This window comes from Euprymna scolopes, chromosome 26 (genome assembly GCF_053919585.1).
Source record: "Euprymna scolopes isolate OS-2025 chromosome 26, ASM5391958v1, whole genome shotgun sequence".
In the NCBI taxonomy this organism is placed as follows: Eukaryota; Metazoa; Mollusca; class Cephalopoda; order Sepiida; family Sepiolidae; genus Euprymna; species Euprymna scolopes.
This window is the reverse complement of record NC_136507.1, coordinates 17019804-17042550: the sequence shown is the minus strand read 5'-3', so window position 1 is coordinate 17042550 and position 22747 is coordinate 17019804. Positions and strand designations below refer to the sequence as shown.

Below are 22747 nucleotides of genomic sequence, written 5' to 3'. Positions count from 1 at the left end.
AACGTATAATGAGCACCGACTTTCTGGCCTAGTGATAATTTTGTTTTTTGAACTGCCTGAAACCTTTTGTAAATTTTTACTTTCCACCTTATCACCTTTAAAATGACGACTTTCATGGTTTTCGGGCATGCTGAAAACGAATACTACATTAAAATTTGCTACAAACAAGTAGTTTTCAAGATGTTAAACAATGTAATTCTTGAGGTTACCAGTGGTGGCCATTTCTGTACGCGCAAGCGCGCATAAATTGTGAGGCGAAAGTATATTGTAGTTAACAAAACCCTCCCCATGTTAAGAATGGGTTTCTAAATGTCATTATTTCAGCACAGTCCGTAAACTAAAAAAAATAGTACTTCTGAAGTACCTTTTTTTTTCTTTAACTCCACGTTACTTATTTCAATTAAAAATATCCCAAAGAAACTGGAGACTAGAAAACTGTATCTGTATCTCTCTCTCTCTCTCTCTCTCTCTGTCTCTCTCTGTCTCTGTCTCTCTCTCTCTCTGTCTCTCTCTCTGTCTCTGTCTCTCTCTCTCTCTCTCTCTCTCTCTCTACACCAGGGTCGGGAAGCGGGGTTGAAAAGTCAGCGCCTACCCAGGAGAGAGCCACTCTGGCCTGCAGAAAGGTCCTAGACTGACCTGCCGGCATTCCCTGGTGAGGGCGTCCCAGGCGATTAGCAGTAAACTAGTAGTCCCTTCTGTAAGAGAAGGCAAGGAGGTGGACCTCATAGAACTACAAAATAAAACTGAGACCGCGTTAATTACTGGAATGCTTTAATCTCTGATTTTTTTTTTGGGGGGGGGGGCTCTGGATAAAAATTCCTAGCTGAGTTGAGAACCGTAAATTATTAAAAGAAAAAAAAATGACGGATTGTATGCTGTTTAAATTTGAAAACGTGCCTTGTGCTAATTTTGCGGATATCTTAATTTCTTTGTTAATTGTTTTGCCGCGTACAAAATTCGTAGTAAAACTATGAATGAATGAAAGACGCTTATCGCGTGTTTTTCTTTTTTCTCCTCAACATGTGACTTGGTTTCTTTTGTTTCGCTTTCTCTGCCTGATCCACAAAACACAAGACGTACAACCATTGAACACTTTCATTTAAAAGTAAAACCGATTATATTTACGATTACTGTTTCCACTTCACTTCCGATTACCTCTCTCCGTGTTAAGAATAGTTTTTCTAAATAAAAACGTTATTTAGAAAAAGCTCTTAACATAGGAAAGGGGGCTTCCTTTACCTACTTTCACTTTTTAAATGGAAATCGCTTCAGACAAAGCATGCTGCCACTTAATGTACGGAGCTTTAAAAATACTACTTCAAGGTCTAAATCTAGCCAACGATAAGTGCGAAATGGATGGATTTCGACCCATAAAACAATTGTTTGGAAACCTCCAGATGGTAAAAATGGTTACACAGCGTCCGTTTCAAAGTTAGAGAATCATTTAAAAGGCGTTTCTACACTATGGGGACGAAAATTTACGAAAATCGATAGCATAGAAAATTATTTATTAAAGAAAAAAAAAATAAATAGAACCTGATGAAAACGCTCGTAAGAAGCAGTTCAAAAGGGAGGAAATTTTCCGTTTCGATTTAAACAAGATGGCGGCAGTTTTTCACCTGCTTACACGATTCAATTTTTTTTTTTTTTAATAATTCAATAATATTCAGGTAATTCAGAGTGCATAATTGGAAGCTACCATTGTAACTTATTAGAACTGACGTTAAACCATTGTTTTATTTATCTGAAAATCATCCACTTATCGACTACAAAATTTCGTCCCAATAGCGCAGAAAGCGCCATCTAAAATTTCGTCCCAATAGCGCAGAAAGCGCCATCTAAAATTAACGATTTTCTTTAATGATTGCTTTTACGTTCTGGTTCTTTCGTATAACAGAGGCACGTGAGAATTAAGTTACTTTTTGATTTACGAAAATAAATTTACTATATATATATATATATATAATTTTTTTTTTTTTTTTTTTTTTTCACCCCAAACAAGGCATATTGCCACTAATGTAGGGGGGCTACTATCTATCAGGGATCTAAGTTCCAGGGGTACTATGTAGGGAGTTTAGCAGCAAGATGTCTGTTCACATTACACTTGAACTTCTGCATGTCAGTACAGTTGGGGAAGCAGGAAACCGGAAGATAATTCCAAAGTCCTGCAGTTCTGGGGAAGAAGTTATTAGAGTAAAAGGCTTTCTTACATCTAGGGATCTCAACTATATAGGGGTGGGACTTTGCTATTTGTCGGGGGTATTTTCATCGAGGGGATACAAGTGCTTGTAGTTCGTCAGAGCATCCACCATTAAAATACTTGTAAAACAGGTAGAGGGAAGTGTGGTACATTCTCATTTAATCCCGGGCAATGTCGGCTATCCCTGCCAGAGATTAAAGTAAATCAAGTTCTATTCTCAGTGCTTTAAAAAAAAGTAAACTATAATTTTGTTAGGCCACGAAATAAACAATCAATTTTATCAGTTATTTCAACGGCCCCTATGATATAATTGAACACCAATGTGGCAAAGTGCCCCAAATGCGTTTGAATGACAAGATTTGTTGCAGCTGAACCGTTCAACACGGTAGTTGTACCTAACATTTAAATAAAACATTCTTTTTAATCGTTGGATTACTTTTTATTAAAGTAGTCCGGCACAAGATCACTAATTTCGAGCACCTTTCCGAGATAGCATACGGCATGGCCTTTTACATGTTTTAAGTTGAAATTAATCAATACTGGGTTGTAGTAGTAGTAGTATTCACGCGTAAGCTGAAGGATCTTGGATAAAATTGTACTCTTTGCCCCAGGTCGACAATGAAACACTAAATTTGATATTACGTTTCGAAATTTTTTAGATGAGGAATAATTTATATTTCGGATATTCTGATTACTATTCTCATCTTAGGATGTTATTTTGGTGCTTGTTAAGATAGTCGACAGATCGATTTTTTTTTTTTTTTTACTTAATTGTCATGTCGAAAATAGTAATATATTGAAAAAATTACGAAAATTCATCGAGTAGAAAATTATAGTTAAGTGATTTTTTTTTTTACGAAAAAACGGGAAATGGCGGTTTCCCCTAGATGTGAACACCTTGAAGATTGCGAATACAGGGGAAATACTTATCTCACTTTTCGCCTATGTAATGGCCGATAGCGATACTTATTTTTTCTTACTAAAAACACAATAGCAGTTTCGATGAATTTTCGAAATTTTTTGATACTATTTTCTATTGGCAAAATTTGCACATGAAAAGCAATCTGTGTTAGTGGCGTGACTAAGAATGTGTTTAAGAAAGTTTTAGATGTTTTACGGTGTTAAGCTTTCTATCTTCTGATACATGCTAACACACACACATACACACACACACACACACACACAGTATATTCTTAGTATCATCCGCATTGAAGATAGAACCTACAATCGCCAGCAAACTGTTACTTGAAACTGTTTATGCTTAGCACTTAATGTATTACCCTAAGGGTCCTTGCGGGTGTTGAAGGTTCAAATGCTACGTGCGAGCGAAATACAGTTCCGAGTTACTCGAGACTTCCAGCCGGTTATCGCTGGACGCTGAGTGAATGAGAATATGGGGGTTGTACACATAAATTCGAAAAAGTTGTCAAAAACAAATATATAACAAATAGGCAAAATAAGTTACTTTTCTAGCAAACTGGATAATTTTTTAGTGTTTTTATTTAATGTAAAATGTTTATTCGGCTCGAAAAACGGTGTTTACCGATATATTTGAAAGATACAAATACTGTTAAAAACCCACCGAATATATATCAGCCCGTGTCACTGTAACATTAACAATGTAACATATATTGAGTTCCTGACAGTATTTTGTCTAGTTTTTTAGTTTAAACTCATTTTCCCAAACTTAACGTGTTCAACACAGAATCGACCGCCTTTTGTATTTTTCAAATAAGAAAATCGAATGTTTTGAGTAACCGAAGAGCGACTGTCTTGTCCGCCATTTGAAAAAAATCTAACTGTACAATAAATTAAATTTGGAAGATTTTTTGTAATGCCTACGAATTTCCATAAATCGTTAAAAAAATTTCCTTATAAAAATAAAGTTACTTGATTAATTTACGTGATTTTTCGATGTGATATATTTTCGTTTCGTCGCGGGTACGTAGATCATACAGATTTTTTTAATATCGAGGGAATTCTCGACAAGTACCGAATGATATTCTATGCCAGTGATCAACTTAAAGTATGCGGCCTTATTTCCGCTGAAGAAGCCCGATTTCTTTTCGTTTTTACTTTTCTTTATTTTATTTTTGTACGTTTTAATGTCTAAATTCTTTGATGCTAAAGAAGACGACTTGTAATAATTTATTCTGAAGATCTCTATGCGAAGTCAAAAACTCTCCTGAAGATCGACTCGTGACAACTTGAGCAAATAGTCTCAAAGTCAACGCGGAAAGTCGGCATCGCTACCAAATGAGCTACGACACCCGCCCCAGTAGTTGCAGTGGTTGGAAGACTAGAGTATAGTTTTACTCAGTCTCGGGAGGTAATCATCCCAAGCATTACCCCCTCCTTTGGGGAGAGGGATTGTTTTTATTGCCAGTCGCCTACGACTCTTCCACCGAGGGATGTCGACGGAGACGATCACGGTAAATTCTTTTTCACAAATTGTCTACCACCTCTTTATTTTTAGTATGTGTGGATAGAGGGGGGAGGGATTCTCTTTGCAAGCTGACCTTGAGTCAAACTTTGCAGTGCGGGTCAAGGAAATATACTGACCATTGTCAATTGGGAGTATGCGAATGGATACTGTAAACAAGATTTTTTTTAATGGAAATCTATCCAGACGAGGCATGAAGCCATTTGATGTAAGGAGTTAAAAAATATACTACTTCAAGGTCAAAATCTTACTAACGATAAATGTTAGATGGAATAGATTGATTTATAAAGCAGCAATTCTTTCTTCTTTGTCAGAAACATCGTTCGTGGAATATGAGGACTAGACAAAATAAGGGAAACTAGGCTGCCGAAACTAAACTAAAGATTGACTTTCTACCCTTCAGTCATCTTCAGGCGAAGATGATTGGTGCTTGAGCGTCCATTGGACAGAGATGGTAGAAAGAAGGGAGGCAGAAAATGTAATCCCCCACATTACTAACTTAGTTTGCTTGCTTGCTATCGCTTTGCAAGTTTCGCTACTTGAAACATTAATCTCTATATCTATAAAAGTCAAAGTGTGTGTGTGTGTGTGTGTACATTTCCCTACGCAATAACTCTGTCAATTTTAAGTCTACAGACTCGAAATTTGATATACAGGGTACTGAGATTTGGGAAAATCGATGTGATCGGTTTTCGGCCATAAATTTGGCTGTTAAGGGGTCAAAGTTCAACGATTTGACCTTTGAGAACTCTACCAAACTCCTCCGACAATTTTTGGCTCTAAACAATTGAAATTTTAGATATAGGTTCCTTGGATCTAACTTAATAACTTGATTTGAGCCCAAAACAATAAATGTTAAGGGGTCATAATAGGAGTCAGTTAAAAAAAAAATTTGACCTCTGCGGTGTCTACCAAATTACTCGGACAATTTCTGGTCTAAACATTTGAAATTTTACATAAAGGTTATTCAGAGATAGGGCAAGCTTTTTAGTTGGTTTGAGTTAAAAATTTGAGCTACCAATATATAAATGTATGGATGTTTGCATATCTGCCTAAAACTTTCGACAAAGGCGACGGATTTTCACAAGATCAGTATCGTTTTGAAGTTGAACCTTCCAGACGACAAATATCGAAAAATTGGCTAAAAACATTAATATTTTCACCTTCAATTGGGTACTTTTCTACAGGGGTCGCTTTTTTCGCCGATATTTTTGGAAGTTATCCTCTCCTTTCGATTGTCTAGCCTTACTTTAAACCTACGTCACTTGTAGTTTGATAGTGGTCGTAACAGCAAAGGCGTTATGTTTTTCCCCGTTCTTTTCCTCCTTCACAGTACGGGTTCGAGCCTGCCTTCCTACTACCACTTTTTTTTTTTTTTTTTTGCTCAACACACACCTTAAAATACCCGGGCAACGCCGGGCACCCATGCTATAAACATGGTATAATTTTATTGCAAACGCGAAACAAATTATTTCTCACTAGCTAGGGAGTGTGTGGGGGGGCCAGTCGTAAAGTACGCTTATGATATTTTATATATAATATAATTTAAGTATAATATTTTAATTTGTCCAAACTTCGTATATATTATAAGAGTCGTGATTTCAAAAAGAAAAAGTATTTGGGTGCCATCAGCTAGAATCAAAACCGAAAGCAAAACTGTAGCATTCACAGCTGGTGACGTTACCACTGTATCAACGTGACACGCATATGAACTGATTAAAAATAAACTAAGATGAATGTAGAAAATGTATAACGATTTTTTCCCCATTTTGACCCCCTAAAAACAATTTTAACCGACTAAAGACCTATAAAAGAACGGTCCATAAAAAATCCAATCATTTGAGGCCCCTTAGCGCTGCTTTGCAACTTTTAGTTTCGGAAGAGATAGTTTGAAAATATGGAGACACAGACATATAGTCTTTTGTATTTTAGATTTATTCATATAGACGAACGTAAACATTTTGGTGATTTCCATACAAATTTATTGATCTTTTGAATGTGACCATAAATAAAAAGACAAATCAATTTGGTTTTTCGGTACTTGTACAGTTTAATCAAGACATTAAAAAAATGAAAATATCGAAAAAAAAAAAAAAAAGTTATACTGTATGTATCCGTTATGGAATGAAGTTCTCCAGAAAAAAAATTTAATCACTTAATTTCCTCAAGTATTTTTTTTTTTTTTTTTTTTTTACAGCGAAAAAACAATTTGATACCGAGCAAAAGGTTCGATTTTTAGGAAGAAAAGCTAGTATGGGGAGGGAGTGCCGGCGCTTTAAGCTGTTCTCTCTCCGTGGCGTGTTCAAAAAATTCAAAGATGGCTACCTTCAACGCGCTGTCAGAAGAACGTGTTTGTTACGCTGTAAAAAAAAAACTACTCTATCAAATTAAGTGATTTTTTTTTCTTCTTCATCGGAGATCTTCAGTCCAAAACGGATATGTATAATATAACGTTTTTCGATATTTTCATTTTTTTAATGTCTTGATTAAACTGTACAAGTACCGGCTTTTCACTTGCAATTTGGAAATAGATTGAAACTTATTGAAAATCCTGGGATCCCTCTACAGCAATGTTTACTAATCTGTGGGTCGCGACCTCAAATGGGGTCACGACAACAATGTTCTTGAGTCGTCAATTGATTTTAAGTGAATATTATATAAAACACGGTGAAAAACACTTTGATACGATAGTGAGATTTCGGTTTACTATTTAATGCAAGAAACGTTTGATTTAAAAAAAAAAAAAAAAAAAAAAAGTGGTCAAAAGTTCAAATATAAAAAAATAAGTTTTGATAATGACTTAGAAATAAAATAATTCTAGAAACTCACCCAATATGTTACCGTGACATATTGAGATTCTAACGGTATTTATTTTTATTAAGTCATTTTCAAGACTTTAAATATTTAAGTGTCAACTCGCGGCCATTTTTTTTTTCTTGTTCTCACTTTGACACATTTTTTTCTTTGTTTTTTTTTTTTTTTTTTTTTTTTTTTTGACTGAATAAACGTTTTAAAGTGAGTAAAACCACTAAAAACTTTTCCAGATAAGTAGACAAGTAACTTATCTTGCATTTGATAACATTTATTTATAAGTTTGAATTTATTTTACTATTTTTTTTTTCTTTGGATTGTAAAACATCTCCGAAACACTTTGAGGGCAGAAGGGCACAAAAAGTAGATTTGCTCGTCAGTGTTGTTGCTTTCTTTTTTCATAACAGGTTGGATATTTTTCCGTGTGTAGAGGAAATTGGCTTGAATTTATTAATTACCAGCTATAAAATTTAAAAAGAAAAAAAATGCAATACCCACTGTTTCATTAAGGTCAGTTTATAAACATACTTTTCATAACGGTGGAAATTTAGGTGTTGGGATAATTTTCAATTGATTTAGCAATTAATTTTTGTAGCAGCTTTGAATTTTTTGATGATTAAACTTGAAATTAATGAATTTACAGACTGTATAGTTACTTCACGAATAATCTATAATTCAATAATCGCAATATATGGCAATTTGTTATACAAAAAATTATATACATACACACACACACACACACACACACACACCTACATATTAGTGTTGGGACAATTAATCGGAATCGGGAATCGGAAAAATCAGAACTTTTGGCGGTATCGGAATTGGTATTAGAATCGGAAAATTTTGTGCCTATTTGATTTTTAAACTACCAGTAAAACTAAAATCTATAGATCAGCCCCCCCCCCCGGTATATTTTTACGTGTGAGAAAATATCTGCACATTTAACTTTTTACAGTGATCGTAAAAAATAGCAATTCTATAGTTAGATGTTTGGAGATTTATAAGGAATCGGAATCGGGATTTTAGTATGGAATCACTAATTGTATCAGAATCAGGAACATTTTTGGAGTAGTCCCATCACTGATATATATATATATATAGACATATGTAATTATACTGAGTTCGTGAAATTCAGTAAATTTTCATATACCAATGAGTTGTAAGCCAAAAATGGTTGACTTAAAGAGTAAGCTACAAAATTATCAAATTTTATAATTGAGCATTAATATACTGTGTAAGCAAAAACAAGACTTCAAAACAAGGTGTTGGTGGCAACAAAAAGTGTATTTCAATTTACGTTACAATTGTTTCCATGTCCAGTTCGACAATTTCAAGCATTATGTCGTTTGAAAACTTTCATAACCAGCATTTCTTCAGCCTTTATGAATAAGCACACTTTTTGGCAAAGGAACTTTTTTTTAAGGGAAGGAAGGAAGGGGAATCCCTAGCTAGAAAGGCATGCGAGAAACATCTACCTTTGTTGTGGTTACGGAAAATCCCATTTAAAGCATTATGTCGTTTGAAAACTTGCCACCAACACCTTGTTTTGAAGTCTTGTTTTTGCTTACACAGTGTATATATATTTTTTTAAGGTGTTTTCAAACCTACTTATTCTTAACATAAGTAATATGTCATGTGAACCCTTCACGCATGCACATTTATGAAACAGCAAACTGATAAAAAGCTGATGACCCCCACATAGCAATTTTTCATTTTTTACTCCTTAGCAACCCTCCTTTTGGCATTTTCACCCCAAACAAAACATGGTGCCACTTAGATGTAGGAGGCTACTATGTAGAAAGTGTAGTGGCAAGATGTTTGTTTGCATTACACTTGAACTTCTGCATGTCAGTACAGTTGGGAAAGCAGGAACCCAGAAGGAAATTCCAAAGTTTAGCAGTTCTGGAAAAGAAACTGTTAGAGTAGAAGACTTTCTGACATCTGGAGATCTCTACTGCGTAGGGGTGGGATTTTCCTGCTTGTTGGGTTTGTCGGGGGTATTTCCGTCAAGGGGGTACAAGGGCTTGTTATTCGTCAGAGCATATACCATTAAAATACTTGTAAAAAAAAAAAAAAAAAAAAAAGGGGGAGAGGGATGCAACATTTTGTCCATGTGTGAGAGAGAGGCTGAAGCCTAGCTAACAGTTCAGGACCTATTCGGCTGATGACTCTCTTTTGAACTGTCCAGGAGCAAGAGACTAGTAGCAGATGCACCAACCCAAATGTGGCAACAATACTCTATACATTGGCGAATGGTGATTTTGTAGAGGTACAGGATACTTTCAGGCATAAATAACTTTCTAGCACGGTAGAGAGAGCCCACCTTCCTCACAGCAGCCACAGCAATGCTCTTGATATATCTGTTCCAACTCGTGCTCCCTATGAACAGCCGAGGAGTTTGACCAAATTACTTTCAAATAATGCAGCATTAGCCATAGCTATTATTAGTTAAACAGGTTTCTTGTAGTTATTAAAGGAAAAAAACTTAGTCTTAGCAGCATTGAATCTGATCATCCATTTTTGTCCTCATTTCACTAGCCTGGAGGTCTTCTTCTAGTGTTTCTGACATTTCTTTAGATATATGTTCATTTGTTTTTCCACCCGTGCCTGCTATAGAGCGTGGTGTCATCAGCAAATATACACATTTCAGAGACAATTTTATCAGGGATGTCACTTATTAATATCAGGAATAATAAAGATCCAAGGATCAACCCCTGAGGTACACCCACATATTGTTTTGACGTACGTCCATCGAGGGCAACCTGGATTGTTCTCTTATTTAATTATGTCAAGTATTCGTCCGGTAATACCATAGAATCTGATTTTTATGAGAAGACCATCGTGCTATACTCTGTCAAAAGCCTTTTTTTTTTTTTTTTTTTTTTTTTTTTTTTTTTTTTTTTTTTTTTTTTTTACAGTGATCACCACTTATCAAGGCCCGGAAGCCACTCAGGGATAAGGGTTATTCCAAGTACATTACGTTAGTGCGGAGATTTGACAAAGTGTTTACTTAAGGGGGCGGTTCATTAGGAATTTGTTAACGTTGGACTTGAAGACATCCAAGTTGTAGTCCGATGGGAAGCAGGCAGACGAAACAGAGTTCCACAGGCGTGCTGTTCTAAGAAAGAAGCTTTGTTCATGGAATCTGCGTTTTGATTTAGGCACAGATATAGAGTGGGGGAAATTTTTCACAGTGGATTCAGCTAGACGGGTGTTTTTCGTGAAAGATTGGCGAGGGGGAACCAGAGATTGGAGTTCAGACGAGCACCTGCTATGGAAATAATGATAAAACAAGGATAGGCTCACAACGTCTCTTCTGTGGGAGCCTTAGATATATCTTTACCTGCTTTATCCAGTGTATGGTATAAACGTTCAGAGATTACAGTTAGGATATCTGCAGTAGAACGGGCTTGGCTAAATCCATATCATTTGTCGGACAGAAGTTTAGCAACTGTAAGGTGATGGACTAGAGCTTAATTAATTATAGACTCAAATATTTTGGTGAAAAGGGGGAGAAGACTAATAGGATTATAATTTAATGGGTCAGTCTTTCGCCAGAGTTCTTGTAAACTGGTACCACGGAAGCAGTTTTCCAGCAGTCAGGAAAGCAAGATCCATAAAGGCATTTGTTAATGAGTTTGGAGAAAACTGGAGCAACTTCAGCGGAGCATTTTTTTAATAGTACAGCCAGGATGAGATCAGGTCCACATACTTTTGAGATATCTAGGTTTTTTTATATCATGCACTTGAGAAGGGATGTAGTGTGGTTTCTGTCCACAAAGGAAAATCAAGGAGAGCCAAGTAAAGTTTGAGGCAAACCAACTGGCAAGCATGTTAGCCTTCTCGGTTGCCGTGCAAGCAACCTCATGATTATCGAATGGTGTTGTTGATTGCTTAATATTTACTCCACTGTCGTAGACTTTCCAGAAATCACGAGTTCCTAATTTCTGCACTTCAGTGCGTTTCCTACAGGTGTCGCTATTTCTTTCTTGCCATTACTTCTAGCTTCGATAAACTTTTGTCTGTTTGTACTGGACTTATGTTGGATAAGTCTTCGGTATGCATGCTGCCTTTAAGCAATGGCAGCTGCGCAAGTAGAAGTAAACTATTGGGGAGAGTGGAGTTTGCTTCAATCGCCGCTTTGGACAATTCGGTGGTTTTATTTGCACACTTCAGGATGAAAACGGATTTAAAACGTTTTCTACATGTCTAAATATCCTATATACCAAATTTCAAGTCTGTAAATCAAAAATTCGATGAACATACAGGTTGAGAAGTGTCCTCACACACAGACATTCTCCCATTATTTTTATATATATATATAAGAGCAAATAGTTAATAAAACATGTTAAAAACACTTTGAAAAAGAGTTAAAAACATATTTAATCTGAAAAGGAAATACTTAAGTGGATAGTCCTTAATCCGCAGAGTTTCAAAGAAATACTTTCCTTCTCATAAGAGGTTAGGTATCAGCAAAATGCGGGATCGGATTTTGCATACAAAAGTATTTGATGAAACTGCAAGTACATCAAAGATTTTACTTGATAACCAAAAGTGAAGCAGAAGGAATATGGTGAAGAAAAAGGTGATTTCACGTGAATGGATAGTCTGGTGAAAAGTAAAGTATCCAATGACGGTAAAATCCAAACATGTAAATCCAAGAAAGTTAAATTTCCATTCACACAAGTAAAATCCAAGGAAATCGCGTAATTGGAAGATGGTCCAAAATAATCCAAAAGGCCGAAATCCGTTGAATAATTCAAATATGTACAAGGAAAAGGGAAAAAAATTCCAATAATATTAAAAGAAAAATAAGATATGCATTTAACATGGCTGCCGGGATAGTGTAATTTATTTTATATATTAGTGCTTTCCTTTTTGTATTTGTTAAAAAATGTTATTTTTAGACACCATCTACAGTTACTACGCTATTTTTTCCCAATTCAATTATCTCTAATTTTTAAAAACTCCCTTCATAATTTCGTTTCATTTTATTTACTTAATTTATCACGATTATATTTCCATACGCGATCTTTTAAATCTCTACGATATTTTAACTTTTAGACGTAATCCACTGCGCTAGTTTACTCTAATTTATTTTCTCTCATAAAATGTATATATGTATATAAGCATCTAATTTACACAAGGAAAACGCGCTGCTCTCCCCCATCATTATATATAGCCCCAAATCTTCCAACTCTCGTCAATGACCATCCCTCTTGAAAAAGCCCGCATAAATCGGGTGAAACTTTGAGTATTCAGATCATTTCACCTCCATTTTATTTCATATTATATTACAACAAAAGGATTTAATTATTTACACCATTTGGTATAGATGGAAGAAAGTTGGATAGTGTCTCAAAGAAAAGAAAGTTTTTTGGGGAGGGGGGGGCTGTAGAAGGTCTGTGAGCAGTTATCTTCAGGCGAAAATAGTTTTAAATAGTGTTTGAGCGCACATTGGACACGACTATAGAGAGAGCGAGAGAAGGGGGAGGGCGTCTTACTTGTTGCTGTGCTGACAAACCATGATTCCCAAAGGGCTAAAGTAGTTCTTCAGAGGGCAGATAGAACCAATGGGTGCCACAAGTGGATTTGTCAGTGTGTGACCATAATGTCTTGTAGGGATATTTCTTGCATTACAAAAGAAACTTTATTCATGAAAGTTGCCTGTGGTCTTTGATAAAGGGAGAAAAAGAAAAAAGTCCTTTGTTTTGGTTGTAGCCAGGCGAGTTCTTGCTGTGAATGTTTGACGGGGGTGGGGACAGGATTTGAAATCTGTCAAGTTACTAATGAGTTGTCATCAAGGGATTAGGATTAATTAGATAAATTATAATTTGGATGATGAACATTATGAGAGGATTGAACATGAATGGAATCAATAAAATAAGACTGTTTGATTGTATTTATTTGCTTCCCCACGAAAGCAAAATGTGACACAAGGTCGTTTTTAATGGGGGGGGGCAGCTCTCAAAAAAAGAAAAGAGCACTCTGGAAGTAGGCAAAAATAAAAATTGCCTTCGTATAGAAGGATTTACCCTACATTGACTGAGGACAAATTAAGTGTAGCATCAGAACAGTTATTACACTGTGATCTTAGGCCAGAAATGGGATGGTTTATTTGTTAACATTGGGTTTGAAGTCTATCATGTTGTAGCCCACAAGGAAACAATCCCATAGTAATGTATTCCAGGGGGAAGTTCTTGGAAAGAAACACTTTGTGGAAATTCCGTCTGCAAACAGGAAGGGAAGTTATTTGTAATTATGGTATAAAGTAATTTCATTTGGATCAAAATCGGTACAACCTTGTGGGGGTCTACACACAGACATTTTCACTTTTATAGATATATAGATTAACCAAAATGTGAACAAACAGACGTTAATACGACTTTATTATAATAGATTATAAAAATCGTAATATGATGTTCATGGCTTGCGCCATGAGTTCAGAGAGTCGCTATTAATTTACAAACGCTGGATCTTCGAAAATGTTACTACCTATAAATTTAGCGAAATCCATTTCGATTAATACCTCCCTTTACTTACACCCCTCCCACCCAACCAATAAGTATATCATTGGGCCCCACTCCAAAAAATTGAATATCATAAAAGGTAAAGATTAAGAATAAAAACTGTGATATGATGTTATAGGTGTAGATTTCCTCATTTTATCTCGGACAACGCCAGGTCTTCTTGTTAATGATAATCTCTATCATATTTCTTTTAATCTGTCAGTCTGTCCATTCAAATTTTTTTTTTTTCTTGGAAACTACTGGACGATCTAGCTGAAATTTTATATGGACTTTATAAGTATTATGGTGTCCGTTCAAGGATTAATATGGATTAGTTACTACAATATCACATTTACTCTAGAAATTTGATATAAAGCACTCCTAAGTCAACGAGCAATAACTTTTGCCCATTCGTATTTAACTGGCTAAAACTAATAAAAAGGGAACTAAAGAGGTAGAGCACAAACCAAAATCGAATGGTGTAGAGAGTACTGGAATCTACTTGTTTGAGTATTGTAAATAGACAAATGACATGCATATGTGTTTGTGTGTATTTAGGCAGTAGTTTTTCATTTAAGTAAACCTTGTTAAAAATAAGTCTTCTGTTTTAATCATGCCATTTTTTTTTTCAGTTTTTCTAATGATCTTTGTGTTGAAATCAAAAAAACGTTCATTTTGAATTCTTCGCTGAATCATGAGGTGCTATTTATTTCTTCACCTGATGATCCTACAAAGAGGCGAAAACGTTCATGATACATGGAACATATTTCTTTTTATCTTTAACACAAAAAAAATAATCACTAGAAATATTGAAAAAGACAACAAACTGGTACAATTTATCAGAGAATTGTATTTTTTTTTTTTACTAATTTGCGTGTATTGTGCTTGCAATTGTTTCCCTGTGGGCTACAACATGGTCTACTTTCAGCAGCATATCGTATAAAGCGGAAGATTCTATTGTTTACATTGGTTTCCCTGATAATTTTCTAGAGAGACATTAGAGATTATAGTAGGGACCACATGAAGGTTGCCAACATCCTAAGTGGATGTGATGTTTTGTGAAACTAACTGGATTCGAACTTGAAAACTGATCATCAGTCCGTGTGTTTAACCATTAGATCACTGTCACCTTTTAAAACACAAACTAATTACCATCGGATGATCTCATTTTTAAGCATGTGTAAGAGACAGATGATGATGTAGTAGTGTCAAAAATCACCATTAAAAATGCATGATAAAAACTTGAATAATTAGACTTACTATCTTTCAAAGCTTATAATTACTTGAAAAATGTAATTTAAACCCTAATTTTTTTTCAATAAAAGGAGCAAAGACCAAATTTTAAAATAACAGGTTTAATAGCAAAATATGCAATATTTTTTTTTTAAATCTGTTTTCTTTAAAAGAAAATCAACGAATTTTAACTTACTTTGAGTGTGTGTGTGTGTGTGTGTGTGTGTGTGTGTGTATGTATATATATATATATATATATATATATATATATATATTCCAAAAAATCACTTACCTATGAAAAATACTAATCAATGGGTACTTCTATTCTTCATTGTTACGAATTTATCCATAGTTATATTTTATATTCCATGTCCGTTTTAAATAAAATACTTTTTTTAAGCAAGGATTAAAAAATACCGTGACATCAGATGTTTCACAACTGGAATAAAGGGAGACAAATGTCTCCTTTTCTTGGAGTTGAGAACTTCAGTGGCCTTAAGCGCCAGAATTAATTTCCTTTTCTATTGCTGGCTGTAAACAAGTTAGTAAATATGGGCCATCGTAACTTGAAAAATGATCCCATTTCGCTTATTTTTTACCGTTAAACAACTTCCACTAGACTGATTTTCCATTTTTTTTTTTTTAAATTTTTTTTTATTCTCTTAAAGAAATACATGAGTTTTTGATTTAATATATTTTAAATTCTTCTTTATGAAGTGATTTTTTTTTTTTTTTTTATCTGAAAGAAAAAAAAAACATTGAATGAAGCAGAAAAAATTGTAGGTATTTGCTGTGGGGGTACAAATCACCCCTATTTGAATACGAAGTGGAATCAACAAGTCCTATGAATACCACTGGTTTCAGAGACTAAATGGAGACATTCATACCATGTTATAGCGCATGCTACGAACACGTTCCTCTCATACCACTTTAGTGGCTCCTGTATTCTTTATGATAAATACATATTATTTTTTATACACTTTACACTACTTGTGGTTTCTTTCAGTTGTGACCCCTAGCACGGGTCTACAACAGTATTCAATCTTTTCAGGACAAAATTTTACAAATGTGAGGTTTCACTTAACAAAAAAAAAAGGTTTTAAACTTTTGACTTTACAGGTAAATTTGCACAAAACTATTCTTTTTTTTTTTTTTTTTTTTAATTAGATTATTGTATTTATTGATCTTTTCTCTTCAATTTGTGATATATAAATTTGAGGTGAGGAAATTTTCATTTTAATAGACATCTCAAAATGGGGGGGGATTAAAAAACGTTTGTCTAGAATATTATATTCTGTTTATTAGAAACCGCATAAAATTTTACATTAAACCTGCAAATAATGTAAAAATTGAACCAATAGAAAAAATTTGATTTTTAAATTGAAAGAATTTAACTTGTAAAATTCATTTTATTACGTAAAAAAAAAAAAAAATGGCAGCATAAGCGCGCACAGACACTGTAAACACTGTTTTAAAAAAAAAAAAAATATTTTTATTTTCAAAAAAACTTTAATAATGTATTTTGGAAGTATATTCCATAAAATAAATTAAACAAACCACTTTAAAAAGAGAAATTACGAGTTTTGTATCTTTTATTCGCAGTTTTGTGTTAAGGATGTCAAAAATTCCCCCCCAAAATTCTGACACACCTAGTGATGACGTACGCACGAACATGAAATGCCTTAGCGTATTATATCGATCAACAATGGAAATTAGCGAGCAGGATGTTTATCCATATGCGAATATCCGCTTCTGTTTGGGTGCACATAATAACCGGTCGAACTTGGTAATAAATGCTTATGTGTACTTTGCTATATTTAGAACATGGTCGTCATTCAGTGCAAATACTAAAAAATATTGATAAAAAGAATTTTAAAAAAAAAAAAGGGCATAATTTCTACAAATTACCCTCTGAATTCAAATAAAACAATATAACTAGCAAGGAAGCCCGGCGTAGCCAGGTCGCAAAATACGCTTAAATACAATATTTTCATTTATAACGATTTCGTGCATATTATTATAGTCAAATTTTCTATCTATTCTTATCTATTATAAAGAGTTAATGTTCTATCGATTTTTATATATTATAAAGTTGCGATTTCAAAAATAACAAATATATCCATGTGACTTAGGTGCATCAACTTGGATCGAAACCGAAATCAAAACTTATGAAGAAAAAAAAAATATATTGAATTGAGTTCCTGAAGTGAGTGTTCCTAATGATGGCGGTCTTAACAGAGCTGAAAGAGAGAAACAGAGCAAATACCAAGGTCTCATGTATGATATGAAAAGAAACTGGAACCTAAAGGGGATATCGATCATACCAGTTATCATAGGTGCCACAGGACTTATGAAGAAGAACCTGAAGTCCTACCTAACTAATATTCCTGGTGAACCAAGTGCAAAAGAGATTCAGACAATTGCACTTAAGGGAACAGCGAGGATACTAAAAAGAGCTCTCGGTTGGTTTCAATAAAAAAGCGGGGCAATGTTGGCAGCTGGTTTGGCTGTCCCATACCCGGCATTACAATCTTCAAAGGAAGAAAAAAAAAAAAAAAAAAAGCTATAATAGAAACCAAAACTTATGAAGAATTCGTAGTAAAATTATTTATTACAAGAAATGGAAGGTCATCTATAATATAAATCTCATCTGTTGGATTTTTACAAGATTGGTATCGTTTTGAAGCTCTACCCTTTGGATGACAAATATCGAAAAATTGGCTAAAACATTAATTCTTTCACCCTTAACTGAACACTTTTCTACGAGGAAAGGTCGCTTTTTTTCGTCGATATTTTCGAAAGTCATCCCCTCTTTTCGATTGACTTGCCATAATTTAAGCCTTCGCCACTTCCGGTTTGTCGATGGGTACAACGGCAAAGACGTCACTTTTTTTTTTTTTTTTTTTTTCCAACTTTTTCTCTTTGCAGTACGGGTCTGAGCTTATCTACCTACTACCACTTATTTTTTTACTCCACACGCACCTCCAAACACCCAGGCAACGCCGGGCACCCAGGCTAGTAACAATTAAACGAAAGTCACTCGGAAGAAAAAAAATATGCAAGTGTGACACACAAAATAACACGCTATCGCATTAATATATAGATATATAAAAACGGTTCAGAGACCAATCAAAATGTAGATGTTTTTTAAATCAACATATTTAAAATTCAAATTTTCGACCTTTATAAGTTTCCATCAGGAAATAAATTTTTTCAGATTTTTTAAATAAAAGAAACAAAAAAATATTGTTTTGGCTTTCATCAAAAAACATTTAATATTCATTCATAACGATAGTTCAAATAAGTGCCAACCTCTTTATATATAATTTATTTCATCTATCCACATAGAATGTTATAAGGAGAGATATTTTGTATATCAATTTTTAGTGCTCAATACGTGAGTAGAGCTATGTAGTAAGTTATGAAAAATATGTTTATGGCAATTAAGCGAGAGAGATACTTCAGTGTTGCATCCACATAGGGAATCATCTGATTAAAATTCATTTTAGCCCGGCGATTCCCTGTGGGTATGGAACGCAGAAACCTCTCTCTAGCTTAATTGCCATAAATCTATTTCCATGACTTTATAAAGCATTTCTTGGTTATTGTAGTATAGCCATTCATATCCAACCTACATTGTGTTATTTAAAAATATAACAAGCATGCGGAATATATTTATTAACTAGCAGTGTTACCCAGTGCAGTCTGGAACAAAACTGTAACATGTCTAGTACAACTTGTATCTCTCTATTCGTCTCTTTCCCCTCCCGCTCTGCAACCTCCTCGTTTAACGTCCGCTTGCTTCAGTTGTCAGCCAAAAGAGACTAACAGTCCTGGTTTCGACTTCCGCTTTCAGCCCACCCTCTCCCCTTAGAGCACCATTCAATCACTTCCATTCGAACATCCTCTTCATTATCTACCATTAAAAAGTATTTTAATTCGTACAAGTTTTGCTATTAATTTAATGTATGTTGACTTTTCTACAATCATGTGAGTTTGGCACACTTTGGTCGTTTTATATTTTAGAAGTTGTACTCGAAGAACGGACTTGCAACGTGACGAAGCAAAAATAAGCTCAACGTGGGAGCCTATTTCCTATGGTGTCATCCTAAGACAAATTGAGGAAAAATTATCTGTACGAATATATTTAAACTTTATTTAGTTATGTCATTATATTTCATTTGAATATGATATATATATATATATATTAACAGGGCTCCTTTAGTCTTTAACAGACTATGAATACCCATGAAGGGGTGCCTGTGCGTCAAATTCTTGTGGCAGGAGGCGCGCAATCTCCAACCGCACCTTTCCTGAGTCAACATTGTTAAATACCAGTGGCAAGTGAAATGTATGTACAGGACGACTGGGAACAAATGCCGAGATAAGCGGAGAGTACATACAGTGCCTAGAATTCCGAAATGGTCACCCATCTAGTACTAGGCTAACGTTGCTTAACTTTGGTGATCTGATGAAAACCAGTGTGTCAACGCGATTATGCCGTTTATATATATATATATGTGTGTGTGTGTGTGTGTGTGTGTGTGTGTGTATATGTGTGTTTTGCTTCTTATATACACTTTGTTTGAATTAAAATCTGTAATTTTAGAAAGTCAGTACAACAGATTCATTTCTTTACCGACAGGGAGACTCAACGTTGCCCGGGATTTTAATGAGAATCAACGAATGTTCCACTTTTCCAATACTTTTCTTGTCATCGAAATCTGTGGAATCGTTTATTTTTCAATCAAATCGATTGTCTGCTTTAGTCGGGGACCCATTATGGTGCACGTGAGGAAGCTCCACGTGCCTTCTTACAATGACTTAGTCCACAATATATTGTAGTCGACATTTCACTGTAGAGAACCTGTCATAATGCTGTCAGATCGCATATATATATATATGACCAAAGTAGTTTGTTTTGCTCTGATAATTTCACCGGAAGTTATACTATCGAAAGTTTAATATCAAGAAAGCCATTCTGGCTCAACATCGTTTACTGCAGACTTCGAATCTGTCGTCATTTTAGTTTGTCGATTTCCGGTTTATCTGATGTTACAACTGAAATGAGAACAATAGTCGAAATGATCCAAATCAATCCTCATCTTAAGAAAAAAAAAAAAAAAAATGTTATAGAAAATCTATCCACTCCCACTAGGGAGTGGATAGATTTTCTATAACATTTTTTTTTTTTCTATAAGATAACAAGTTTTTTTTTTTTTTTTTTTGTTAACAGACTATGGATACCCATAGAATAAATAAGATTTTCTATGAGATAACATTTTTCTTTTTTTTTTCCTTTTTTTTTTTTTTTTTTTTTTTTTTTTTTAACAAACTATGGATACCCATAGAAATAAATTAAAAAAAAAAAATACGAACGTATTCATCATTTCTAAAAATGATTGGATGATCAAATCTTGTCGCGGAGATATATCATTTTCACTTTTCTTTTCACTACACTTTCCTTTCCTTTCTCTTCATTGCAGATCAGGTGACAGTTATCCATTTTACGAAAATCTCACATATGTAGTTTAATTTTAACTACAAATCTGAGATGAAATTCAATGATCTTAAACTGTACTTGTCCTGAAATCCAAATGTACGCTGTAGTTAGGCCTAGATACTAGATAAACTTAAGCATTTTCTGGTGGTAGTCGTTTTGTGTGTGTGTGTACACACTATAACTGCTGTTTTTTACGTTCATATTAAGAACATCTTAGGCCTTCGGGCCGGGATCAAAGTGTAGTATCCCTCCCACCACACACACACACACACACACATAAATACAAATTTTAAAGGGGTAACCATGATAAAAGATGCTGGCCGAGAGAAAAATCATTTAAGATTTATAAGAGATGAGATGGATCAACCAAATCTCACCATCTCCCCTTTTTGAGTTGGCCTTGTGCCTAAGTTTTTAGTTAATTTTCCCAACTGTATTTTTTTTTTCCTGTGAATAAAAAATGTAATATCTCAAAGTGTAGTATCTGTTCCGGTAGGTACTGCAAGCAAAGACCATATGTGGGGGCAACCACACATAAATTATTATAGGGGAAACCCTTCATACCATTTGTCACTATCCAGCTCCCCTACTCCCTGGGGAGCTGGTCCCCATTTCCCCTTCACTGTCCACATTAAAAAACGGCTTTGGGCCTAATTTGCTTAGTGGGGAAGCAAATAAATACCCCATATTAAGAACATCTTTTTTCTATTTATTTATTTAAAAAGAAAATACAACTTTGTTGTATATGGGTCTTGGAATTGCATCCACCTACAAAAGATTTAGCTAATTGGCATATTCTTTTAAGCATTAATTTTAATTAATTCCCTATTATTATTATTATTATTTTTTTTTTTTTTTTTTTCGGTTTTCTTATGGGATGATCATCTTTAGTTAACTATTACGTATAATTATATTCATGCAGATATTCTACATGATTTATACGTGCGTAATATTCATGTAAAAAGGTTATAGTAAACACAAATCTCTTCCTATATGTATTTATGCATGCGTATATATTTTTGCTTAAAAAATTTTGCCTACCACACTCCTCAGTTTTTGGTCTACAGACATGAAACTTAATATATAAGGTAATCGAACCCATGCGAAACTTTATATTTGGGTTTTAACCGAGGAAAATCGGTGCAAATATGTGAAAATTAAATAATGAAATTTGCCAGGTGAAGATCGAACTATGGCATTACGAATATGCATTCATAACGTAATCATTATTGGTTTGTTTTAATTTTTAGCCTTAAAGCAAACATATGTTCATGGCTCAGGCATTAACGTCAAAAGAAAAAATAAATCATAAGCTAAACGTTTTGGTTTCGATTCTCGGTGGTGGCGCACAAGTCTTTTTTTTTTTTTTTTTACTTTTTAAATCATTACTATATATTGGGTCAAATAATATAATATATATACCATTTTATATATATATATATATATATATAATAAATATGAAATCTGCATTAATCAGAATATCATAATTAAGCATATTTTACGACCGGGCAGTGCCGGGCGGCCTGCTAGTGTGTGTGTGTGTGTGCACATATGCATATATATATATACACACACACACATATATAATGTAATAATGTATAATTATAATAATTTATAGCTAAATTCTAGATTCATAAAGAATAGAAATCGGGAAAAATATTGGAATCATCTCATTTATATATATATATATATACTAGCAAAAGTACCCGTCGTTGACTGGGTTCAAACACATCCTACAAAAAATGGACTCTGATTTATGAAAGTATGATAGGTTATGAAAACGAAGGGTTGTAAAGAGATAGCTTCGAATTGGGAGGTATCAAAACCAAAGCAAAATATGATGAAAGTAAAAATAAAATAGATAAACCCCAAAATTTATTATACCATACCTGTTCACACTGAAACACTTATCACAATATTCTGCGGATCTATATAAAAAAAAAAACTTGTTAAACTTTGTGACATATTTCCATTCTATGGAGGTCAGGTGCGAACGAACAACCCATAATATTATTATACCATATTTCTTCAAACTGAAACATAAT

General features: G+C 34.2%; 1 protein-coding gene across 2 annotated transcripts in view; it reads left to right on the top strand.

The window, feature by feature from the left end:
* LOC145247931 (influenza virus NS1A-binding protein homolog A-like) overlaps window positions 1–22747 on the top strand; it is a 137514-nt gene that overhangs the window by 5377 nt on the left and 109390 nt on the right. Inside the window, exon 1 of one of the 2 annotated variants that reach the window (XM_080109572.1) lies at window positions 4395–4632. The exons of the other annotated variant lie outside the window; for it this stretch is intronic. The gene's annotated coding sequence lies outside the window, so the exon portion shown is untranslated. Of the gene's footprint in view, window positions 1–4394; window positions 4633–22747 lie in introns of those variants that run through there. 2 annotated transcript variants of the gene reach the window in all.